The sequence below is a fragment of the Mustela nivalis genome (genome assembly GCF_964662115.1).
Source record: "Mustela nivalis genome assembly, chromosome: 6".
NCBI classification, from domain to species: domain Eukaryota; kingdom Metazoa; phylum Chordata; class Mammalia; order Carnivora; family Mustelidae; genus Mustela; species Mustela nivalis.
The window spans coordinates 7,621,289-7,633,355 of NC_139025.1; positions in this window are offsets into that span (position 1 = coordinate 7,621,289).

The following is a 12,067-nucleotide window of genomic DNA, read 5'->3' on the forward strand; positions in this document are numbered from 1 at the left end:
AACATCTCTGCTCTGTGAGTTACTATTCAAGGCATAATATTTTCATTCTGACATGTCAAGTGAATCCTGCAAAAATACGATGTTATTAAAAGTGATTTGCCTTTTAGGATTTATTGCCTTTCTTGGGTATAAATGTTGCAACTCTCCAAATTTATGTGGAACACTGGCTAATTCAGGCAAAAAAAGGTCCATTCTTCCTTGAAAGCTCGAATCCTGAGCAGGAAGGATACCTACATGATTATCTTGTTCAACATTTTGTTTTTACATGTGAGGGCACTGAGAAACAGTTATCCAGTCACTTGCTCAAGAACACACAGGTCATTCTGACAGGAGTATTCAAGGGCTGGTTGTTTTGTGGTTCAATATTCCAATTAGCAAGTTCACATAGTCACAGTGGAATGCAAATCCTAGAAGGGCAGTGATAATGTCTTCATAATTCTATTCTCTATCGACTATTTTAATGATATACCCAGACACTCAAAACATAACTTCCACATCCAAAGATCATAGCATTTTCAGACATTCAGAAACCTTATGACAGAAAAAAAAAAAGTTTTATTTCAAAACTAATAGAATCTTACTTATCTTCTAGGAGCTAGACTGTGTGTTTTTCAGTGCATTATCTCATTAGTCCTCATAACTATTTGGGGAGGTAGGTACAGGTACTGTTTTACAAACGGAGAAATTAACCCTTAGAAAGATGACATGTTCTGCTCAGAATTACCAGACTGTCAGGGGTAGAAGGAATCATCTTAGAAGTCCCAGCTTCTAACCATATTGGTTCTGCCTCTCAAGAGCTACAAGAACACTGGGGACCCCCCTGGGGCGCTGAGGACCTGCCATGCCAGAACTCAGCGGGTCTGTGATGGAGCAGATCCGTAAAGTCTGCCTCTTCTGGGAGGAAGTCCAGGAAAGGGGAGAGAGACCCTGCTAGGGGGCTGTTGATGCCAAGGAACCCAGGACTCAGTAAGAGAGAATCTATAGAATGTTGTGGGGGATTGAGAACCTGGAAGCTGGGTCGTAAGGCTGACTGATCGTCAGGATCACAATTCTGTCACATGAGGTGTAGTATAAGGGTTGATACAGGGGTGAACAAGGCAGGGATATGGGCATTCAAGTTCTGGGAAGGAGAGGGGGTGACAAGGACAGATGAGGGCTGATGACCTGGCAGTCACGACACTGAATTAGGAAGCCGGGGTGTGCGGTGTGGTAAGAAAGCTGTGAGTTAAGAGCATGTTACTACAGAATTCCAATATCTCTGTCCCATGCTCTTGCTGTGTGACCTTTGATAAACCCTTAACCTTCCAGAGCATCAGATGTTTTATCTCTAAAATGAGAAGAAATAGAATTATCTCAATGAAGTGTTTTAGATAAATTAAAAAGAAAACAAACATAATTTGCCAAACTGGCCAGTACAGTATTTGTCACGCAGTAGGTGATTTTTATTGCTTTCTTCTTGTCCAGCTTTACTGAGACAGAAGTGACACACAACACTGTGTAAATTCAAGGTGCACAACAGGTTGACTTGACAGATCTATATATTGCAAAATGATGACCACCCTAGCATGAGAGAAAATCTCCATCATGTCACATAATTACTTTTTCTTTTTGCAGAGAGAAAATTTAAGATCTACTCTCTTAGAAATTTTCAAGTGTATAATACAGTGCGATTATCTATAATCAGCATGTTGTACAGTAGATCTTCAGAACTGATATGTGTTATAACTGGAAGTTTGTGCCCTTTGACCAACATGTCTCCATTTCCCCACCCCTTAGTAACCACCATTTTGCTGTCTCTCTAGGAGTTACACATTTTTTGACTTCACATATAAGTGATATCATATAGTATGTATCTTTCTCTGTCTGGCTTATTTCACTTAGTGTAACTAAAAATTTTCTGCACAGCAGAAGAAATCATTAGCAAAATTAAAAGACAACTTAAGAAATAGGAGAAAAGATTTACAAACCGTGTATCTGATAAGGGACTAATCTTCAAAAAATATAAAAAACCCCTACAACTCATCACAAGCAACAGCAACAATCTGATTAAAAATGAACAGAAAACTAAATAGACATTTTTGGAAAAAAGACAAGCAATGACCAATGGACCCATGAAAAGGTGCTCCGCATCACACTCATCCTCAAGGAAATTCAAACCAAACCAAAATGGATATCACCTCACACCTGCTGGAATGGCCATCATCAAAAAAAAAAAAAAAAAAATAGAGACAAGTATTGGTGAGAATGTGGAGAAGAAGGAATCCTGATGCACTATTGGTGGGAATGCCAACTGGTGCAGCCATTGTGGAAAACAGCATGGAGGCTCCTCAAAAAAAAAAAAAAAAAAAAAAAAATCACTGCCATAAGACCAGCAATCCCAACTCTGGGCATATTTCCAAAGTAAATGAAATCAGTATATTGAAAAGACAGTTGCATTCCCATGTTAATTGCAGCATTATTTGCAATAACCAAAATACAGAAACAAGCTGTCTGTCGGTGGTTGAATGGATGAAGTGGACGTAGTGTGTATCTTTAGGGGACTATCATTTAGCTACCAGAAAGAAGGAAATCTTGCCATTTACAACAACAGGAATGGATCTTGAAGGCAGCGGGTCTAATTCTGTGAATATGTATTATTGCTTCCAAGACTTTCTCTACATTAATTTCCTGTGGATTCGATAACAAATTACTACAGACTTACTGTTATAAAACAACACAAATTTATTAAAATTGTAGAGGTCGGGGCACGTGGGTGGCTCAGTGAGTTAATCTTAAACTTCATCATGTCTGTGAAGTCTCCTCTGCCATGTAAAGTAACATATTTATGGGATTCTAGACCTTTACAGGGGAGGGTCTTTTTTCTACTGACCACATTGTGTAAGTATCTAATGATGCCAGAGATACCTGTGGAACCCAATCTCCAGACAGGGCTGGGCGGGAACCAGCTGCAGAGGGAGGTGACCGGGTGCGGGTGGGATGGTGACGGTTAGCGCAGTGTGTAGGCAGTCCTGACCAGCTCTTCCTTTATCGCAGTGTGTAGGCAGTCCTGACCAGCTCTTCCTTTCTACAGCCGAGAGCACCAAGACCAGCAAGGGAAAGTTTCTCCTTCAAAAGTACAGAGAATGAGTTTGGGGTGACTTTCTTCATATTTAACACAAACATGATAAAGCAGCAAATGCTCCTACTCCTTATTCATCACTAAAGGTCATCTATGGCTCCTGCATACATTTCTCCTGATTTTTTCTTTTCAGAGCCTCAAGGCTCAATTGCACATTATCCTGTGACTGTGTTTATTTGTGTTTTATCTTAGCACTTGTCATTTTCTGAAACGATGCAGTTTTTATTTGTTTGTGTTCTAAATTGCCTGCATTTTTTCAAACATTGCCTAGTTTGACGAATACATGTTGGATGGTTGGATGGACGGATGGATGGATAGCCAGCTGGCTGGCTGGGTGGGTAGAGGGATGGATGGATGGATGGATGGATGGATGGATGGAGACTGTATGTGAAACAGAATGCTAAACACTTCATGCACCTTCCCCTGTGCACTCCTCATGGCTCTGCAGGTAAGCACTGTTAGAGATGACGAATGGAGATTTTAAGAGACGATGTGATGTGACCAGGGTCATACTCAGGTGCAGAGTTGGGATTAGAACTCAGACTTTCTCTTCCAGAGCTATGAAGAACTTCACCTCCTGAAAAGTGCTGAGCACATCCTGGATTCAGAGCCAGCATTTCCACAGGCAATGAATGTGTACAGTTAAACCTTCTGAAAGGGAGTATACTTGAGACTTTCACTCTCCTGTCTGCTGTGCTTTCTTCACAGGCTTTCAATTTCAGCGTAATCCAACTTAGCAGCACAGAGTGGCTCCTGGGAAATTGGTTTATCTGTGTGAATGGGCCCCTGTAGCCCAGAGCTAACCTACTCACTGCCCCTGACCACTGAGGAACACATAAGTAACCCAAGTGTGTGTGGATGAGTGTTGGAGGAGGTCATGGTGCGTGTGCTGAGTGCAGGCTGGAAAAGAATCTGAAATTATCATAGAGGAAAAAAGGATGGGAAAATGTTCTGGATGTGATTTTGCTATCAACACTAACACATATTAAAATCTCCCCTTACACTGAGCTGTAAATTTATACTTTACAGTAGCTTTTGAACTCATCTTACTAAATCACCCTGGAAAAGCTTATGCAATAGAAGTAACTAACCCCACTTCACAGAAAATAAAGCCAAGTCTTGGGAAACCAGAGTAACATGCCTATGACCATACGTCTAGTCAATACTATTCTTTTTGAAAAATGGCTAATTTAAATGCTGGTGTAGTTAACATATAGTGTCATATTAGTTTCAGGTATACAATATAGCGGTTCAGCAATCCCATGATCCGTGCTCATCACGGCAAGTGCACTCTCAATCCCCATCACCTATTTCATCTATACCCTCCCCCACCACCCCTAGCAGCCATGTTTCTGTTCTCTGCAGTTACGAGTCTGTGCTTTGTTTGTTTGTTTTGTTTTGTTTTAATTTAGATTAAATTACCCAACATAGAGTACATCATTGGGTTCAGATGGAGAGTTCGATAATTCATCGGTTGCATCTAACACCCAGTGCTTATCCCATCACATGCCCTCCCCACTGCCTTAAAGCCCATTTGGGTTTGTTTTGTTTTGTTTTGTTTCTTTTGGTTTGTCTATCCTTTTTTATCGCCCTATGATCATTTGTTTTGTTTCTTAAATCCGCATGTGAGTGAAATCATAATGGTATTTGTCTTTTTCTAACTGAATATTTCACTCAGTATTACACTCTCTAGATCCCCTGTTGTTGGCAAATGGCAAAACTCATTTCTTTTTAATGGCTGAATAATATTCCATTGTACAATTTTACTACATCTTCTTTGCCCATTCATCAGTTGACAGACACTTGGGTTGCTTCATAATCTGGCTATTGTGAATAATGTTACTGTAAACAAAGGGGAACATATATCCCTTCAAATTGGTGTTTTTGTTTTCTTCAGTTAGATACCCAGGAGAGTGATTACTGGATCATATGGTAATTCTATTTTTTTTTAAAGATTTTATTTATTTATTTATTTGAGAGAGAGAGAGAGAGAGAGATCACAAGTAGGCAGAGAAGCACGTAGGGAGAGAGGGGGAAATAGGAACCCTGCTGAGCAGAGAGCCCGATGCGGGGCTTGATCCCAGGACCCTGAGATCATGACTTGAGACTAAGGCAGAGGCTTAACCCATGGAGCCACCCAGGCGTCCCCTTCTTTGACTTCTTTTTTTTTTAAATTTTTTATTTTTTTATAAACATGTATTTTTATCCCCAGGGGTACAGGTCTGTGAATCACCAGGTTTACACACTTCACAGCACTCACCAAAGCACATATCCTCCCCAATGTCCATAACCCCACCCCCTTCTCCCAACCCCCCTCCCTCCAGCAACCCTCAGTTTGTTTTGTAAGATTAAGAGTCACTTATGGTTTGTCTCCCTCCCAATCCCATCTTGTTTCATTGATTCTTCTTCTACCCACTTAAGCCCCCATGTTGCATCACCACTTCCTCATATCAGGGAGATCATATGATAGTTGTCTTTCTCTGCTTGACTTATTTCGCTGAGCATGATACGCTCTAGTTCCATCCATATTGTCGCAAATGGCAAGATCTCATTTCTTTTGATGGCTGCATAGTATTCCATTGTGTATATATACCACATCTTCTTGATCCATTCATCTGTTGATGGACATCTAGGTTCTTTCCATAGTTTGGCTATTGTGGACATCGCTGCTATAAACATTCAGGTGCACGTGCCCCTTTGGATCACTACGTTTGTATCTTTAGGGTAAATACCCAGTAGTGCAATTGCTGGGTCATAGGGCAGTTCTATTTTCAACATTTTGGGTAATTCTATTTTTAACTTCTTGAGGAATCTCCATACAATTATCCAGAGTGGCTACACCAGTTTGCATTCCCACCAACAGTGCAAGAGTGTTTCTTTTTCTCCACATCTTTGCCAGCGCTTGTTGTCTCTTGTGTACTGATTTTAGCCATTCGGACAGTGCAAGGTGACTAATTTGAATCCTGTTATATCTTGGCACCAAGTATGTCACATTATATGACATAGTATATCACCCCATGTCATGGGATGAATGCAGATCCCCATAAACATATGCCTATGACCTAATACCCAGAACCCTTAAATTTTACCTTATATGGCAAAGTTAGGATTTGAGGGAAGGAGGTTTTCCTGGATTACGCAGGTGGGCCCTAAATGCCATCTCATACATCCTTATACAAGAGAGGCAAAGAGGGTTTGACACAGAAGAGGAGGAGACCACATGATAGGGGTCAGAGATGGGAGAGATGTGGCCACAAGCCAAGGATTGCCTCCAGCCACAGAAGCTGGTAGAGGCCAGGAAGGAATTTTTCCCTAGAGCCTTTAGAGGCAGCACTGTCCTACTGTACCTGGACTTCAGATTTCTGGCCTCCAGAACTATGAGGAAATATTTTTGTAGGTTTAAGCCCCCAACTGGTAGTAATTGTTACAGCCATCTCAGGATACTAATATGCCCCAAGATAGCTTTAGTTTTAGCTAAACTGATAACTTAGAATATGTCTTGGCTTTCTCAATTGAAAATGATACATTTTAACAAGACACGTGCAAATATTTACTAAACATTAAAAACATACTGTCACAGATTTAAAAAATTATAGAAAATGCATATATAACTATATATTTGTAAGACCTATGCTTTTCACTAGTGTAGATTGCCAGTAACAAGACCTTTCTGACATGATAACAGAATAAATGATTTCTGTAAAACTCACCCCCAAAGCTTACTTTACAGGTTATCTCAATTTATTTGAGTTCAGACTTGCTTTTTAGTAAGGGGGTTTTTGCTAATTATTGAGAACACCACATTATTCCCTGAGGACTTTGCGGGTCCTTTTATGGAGAAACAATTCCCCAAAAAACCAAAGTAAAAGCTACAGCTACTCATCACCCCAAACTGAAACACATGTAAGGATTTAAGCTCCAGGTGGGGAGCACTGGACCTGCTCCATCTTCCCAGAATTTAACCCATCATCAAACCTAATAACGGTAAGGGTCACAGATAGATGGCAGAGTCTGGGAAGAAATCAGGCAGGTGCAGACATGGGAGTGACAGCTCTCTGAAGTCCTTCGCAGGGCAAGTACCCAAACACAGAAAACTCAAAGCCAACCTTCCAGCTTCGTTATTCAGTTCACCCATAGAACAGGTTTGTATCCCAATGAACTGGACACAAATAATGATTCCTCTGGGACACCCGGACATCTCAGTTGGTCCAGGGTCTGACTCTAGATTTTAGCTCAACTCATGATCTCGAGGTGTTGCGATCGAGTTGAGATCGAGTCCCGCATTGGAGTCCTCTTGCTCTCCTTGCTCTCTTGCTCTCTCTCTAAAATAAATAAGTAGAATCTTTAAAATAATAATAACAATAATGATTCCTCTGAATAAATAAAACCCAGACCACTTTGGAAGACCTTGTCAAAAAGAAACTTTGACATGTTCACCAACATTTGCAAAGTGCTCAGAGCCCCTGGGAACTTAAAGAAGGATGACCTCATTGACATGGAGGTGACAGTGGTGGTGATGGTATGACTATGATGGAGGTGATGAAGGCAGCAATGTAACGATGATGGAGAGTGGCTGTCATGCAGTCTGTAACGACTATCGCTCCAGGGACTTTGCTGTTCTAAAGTCCTCCTCTCAGGCTGCCTGGTGGCTCATTCCCTTGAGCATCTGACTCGTAATTTCCGCTCAGGTCTCAGGGTCATGAGATCAAGCCCCACATCAAGTTCCATGCTCAGCAGGGAGTCTGCTCCATATTTTCTTTCTCTGCCCCTCCCCCTGCTCTCTCACACAAGTAAATAAACACATATTTAAAAATAAATAGATAAATAAAATTCTACACTTTGTGATGACAGGATTCTAAGAGGTCTTGGGTTCACTTGAGACAAGTCTCTGCTGAACTAAGCCCAAATTTCAAATCAATGATTTCATCCAAAGGGCGCTTACCAAGTGCCAGCCATATCCGTGCTGTTGTCCTAAACTTTGCAGAGCAAATTTTAGTAAAATGCTGTCTCAAGGAATTCTAGGAGCCTAGGGGTGAAGATTCAGGAGTAACATGGGGTTGAGCCAGAGTTTAGAATGTGCTGCAGGGTGACCTGATAAAGGGACAGCAGGCAGTATCGAAGCATGAAGGGAAATGTAACTGAGCCTGGATATTGAAGGAATCCAGCCTGGAGGAGGTGCCCTATGCCCTATGCTCCAGGCAGCTGGTAAGAGTTGCCCTGGCCCTAGAGAAGCACAGAGTGTGTGGAACATGGAATGGAGGATGGAACTGCCTCTGCCTGTCCCTGTGGGTAGCAGAGCCAGAATGAGATGGGGGGCTTGTGGCGGAGGGAGGGGTGCACGCACAGGTACCTGCCAAGTACCAGGTCCAGTACTGAGCCTGATGCATAGAGAATCTCCTTTAACCCTTGGGACATTTTTATAAAATTGTGATTATTATTATCCCCATTTTACAGATAAGAAAACTGAGGGATCGCTCCAGATCCCACAGTAACCCAGCCAGATTCAGTTCTAGACATCAAGTCTGAAGCTCCAGAGCTCTTCACCCCTGTTCAGTGCTCGATGATGCCTTTGTGGTTGCATGCGTGTGCAGACCAAGGGGTCTGGGCCCCCAAGGGCCTTGGATATATAGATGCATCTGTGTTAAATTGGACGTGTCTCCATCCCAGAGGGAAAATTCACTCTGCATGTTTGTTAGCTTTTTCCTTTTAATACTATGGTGTCCTCTGGTGTTTAGGAACATTCATTTTGTATACTGTCTGGATTCAGGGGCACAAGGTGGCATGCTAGGGGTGCTGGGGGTGGGTTCTGGAGTCGGTGGTGGAAGCTACCACCACCCTTCCTAGCTTGCAAACTTAAGCTCCTCTCTGCATTCCTGCCCTTGCATTCTCCTTCATAAAGTACCTACTTCACAAGGGTTAGCACATGGGAAATTCCTAGAATGTTCCCCACAGCACAGTAGGTGTTTGATAAATAAGGCTTGTTAGTATTACTATGCAAATGTCTCCCTGATGGGGATGTAATTAAGCCCTTAGCTCTTCTCTCCAGTGGATTTTCTTCTTAGCACCTTCAAACTGTCTTAGGGCTTTAAAGTAGTAAAGGTTCTTTGCTGGCCTCCCATCCTAATCCTGAGAGATGGACCACTTCTAAGAAGCCTGGTCCACCTCTCATTTTGTGCTGTGATTCTAGAAACAGATCCTGCATTCTTGTTACCCAGTGAGCTTATTTGGGGGCATGAGGGACTCAGGTAGATGGACACACATTTCTTGGACTCTGCCCACCTGGGTCTTCCTGCTGGAGAAGTGGCTTTTTGACCCACCCCTAGAGCCTTCCAGCCCTTCCTGCCTTGGGAGGGCTATGTGCTCCTTCTATGTGCTCTGTCTGTTCCCTTTCCTCCTCCTTGTCTTTGCATGGTGTCCTCTCTCAACGAAGGCCCCCTGCCCCCCGCCGAGAAAACTCTGTCCCCCACATAGCACTCTCCACTCCCTACCTTGCTTTATTTTTCTACAAGGCTATCACCATCCAAAATGCAAAGTATTGTACTTTTATTGTTTATTTTTGTTAACCGACTTCGTTTATGACCTGATGTATGTATCAGAGGACATCCAGTCTACGGCCACTGCCCTGAATGAACCTAATCTCCTCAGCAGTCATCCAGTGCCCTGGTTCCAGAACCTCCAACTGTGGCTTTCACCTAGGAGGCACTAACATAAAAATCCTTAAAGGAAGACCCCTTTCTGGCAACTGTTCTTACCACAGAGACTAAACACACAAGCAATTTCAATAACCAGTAACCCGGTTGTCTCTGAGGAGCAGAACACTGACCTGACTCACTTAGTACAGAAGCCACACCTCAGAACATAGCAATGCCTAAAACTGCATATGCTTGAATCTCTCTCTCTCTCTTTTAAGATTTTATTTATTAGTCAGAGAGAGCACGTACAACCAGGGAAAGCAGCAAGGAGGAGAAGCAGGCTCTCTGCTGAGCAGGGAGCCAGATGCGGGACTCGATCCCATGACCATGAGATCATGACCTGATCTGAAGGCAGCAGATGCTTCACCGACTGAGCCACCTAGGCATCCCATGTACATCTCTCTCCTTTGCATTAAAACCACCCTGCCCTAAGTACTGTCCCCTTGGGAGGGAGCAGACAACTTGCCTGGCATCCTCATGGGCAGTCAGCGGAGTCTGGCTTATCTCTTAAGCTAAAATGGCTCCAAAGTCTGTGTTTCACACATTGCAGAAGGAAGGTTCAACTTTATCAAACATCAGAATCTGAGTTTCCCAGACCCTGTGGGCTGGGGGGCTTCTGACTCTGAAGGTCTGAGAGGAGACACAGATGCTTTTCCACAAGCATCTCCCAATGGTTCTGATGCATTTGGCCCAAGGACTCGAGTTTGAGAAACCCTGCTGCTTGCCCGTTGAGAGAGCCGAAGAGAGATTAACCAGGGTCTCCATTGGAGGACAAGGACTCGGTAGCAGGCAGGGGGTTGTGGTGTTCTGTATGTGTGAGAGAGCAGAGCAAACGGGGAAGGCCGAATGGGTTGGGGGGAGACTTTCTTATGTTATTCCTCCCAGCATCCCAGATATTTATAGCTCCAATGATGCCCCAAAGAGACCGCTTGACTCTAAACTCATAAAATGTCTACTTGGGAGTCAGACTGTAATTTACTTTTCTAAAGATGCCTCAATTATATCCAAGGAAAAGCCTGGTTACATTTTTAAAACTCAGGAGCAGCAGCTTTTAAATTTATTCAGACTAATGAGCACGTATAAATTTGGCGAAGGCTAATTCACAGGAGTCGGCTGGGGCGGCATGAGAGACAACAAGAGCGTCACTGCTGGGGAACAAAGTGAATGGGTGACATGAGTGACAGTAAAGATTTCTTCTAACATCACTAAAAGGCGGCTGAAGTGACAGGTAAGAGGACAGACGCAAGATTCTGCAGCACTCCGAGCATTTGTGTACTCTCAAGAAGGGACACGTTGACTTAATACCAACTTACTAAGTTCAGCAGAAAGTCAGAGCGGGGGGAGGGGGTGGGAGTGGAGGGTGGCTCTGTTGCCCAAAGGGCTCCCACTCTGCTTCCCTGGGGGGTGGCAGGGGACTCTGATCACACAGCCATTTAACCAGGGGGTCTCTGCACCCCTTCTTGCAAATTTTGCAGGCATCAGGCACATGGTTTTAATCTGTTTCCACAGATCTTCCAAATGAACTTAGCATCCTCTGGAGACAGCTTTTACTTAGGATCAGCTTGGAGGGAATGAAGTCCTAAATCAAAACCGATCAGTGTACATCTGGAGTTCGAGAGAGTCACTCCCCAATCAAACCTACAGGCTTCTGAAGTTGGAAGCCTCCCGCTCAGGGAGAAAGCTGTGGGAGGCAAAACTTTGAAAGCTTCATAAGCATGACTCTGTGACCTGCACTTGTGCTCTCTTTGTGGCAGCTAGGGGGAGGGGTGTCCTGAATAGAATGCAAATGTCAACGCAGTTCCAGTTTCCTCACTGGGATTTCTTTCAGCCAGAGGTGGGCACCAGCCTGCACCTGTGTGCACATGGTATGCAGGCCCACCTGAGGGGATGGTATCCTTGCTTTACTTCTCCAGGTTTCCCTCTCCTGCCCACTCACCTCCTGGAGTCACCGTTTGTTATAGGCTGAATTGAATCCCTCCAAAATCCATAGGCTGAAGCCCTAACCTTCACTATGACTTTTTGGAGTTATAGCTCGAAGGAGGTAATTAGGGTAAAAGGAGGTCACAGGGTGGAGCCCTGAACTGATAGGTCTAATGTCCTTCTGGGTAGAGAAAGAGACACCAGAACCCTCTCTTTGCACGAGGACAGAGGAAACACCACATGAGGACACATGTGGCTCTCTCTGAACCAGGAAGAGACCTGCCACCAGAAGCCAACTCTGCTGCCACCTTGATCTTGGACTTCCAGCCACCAGAAC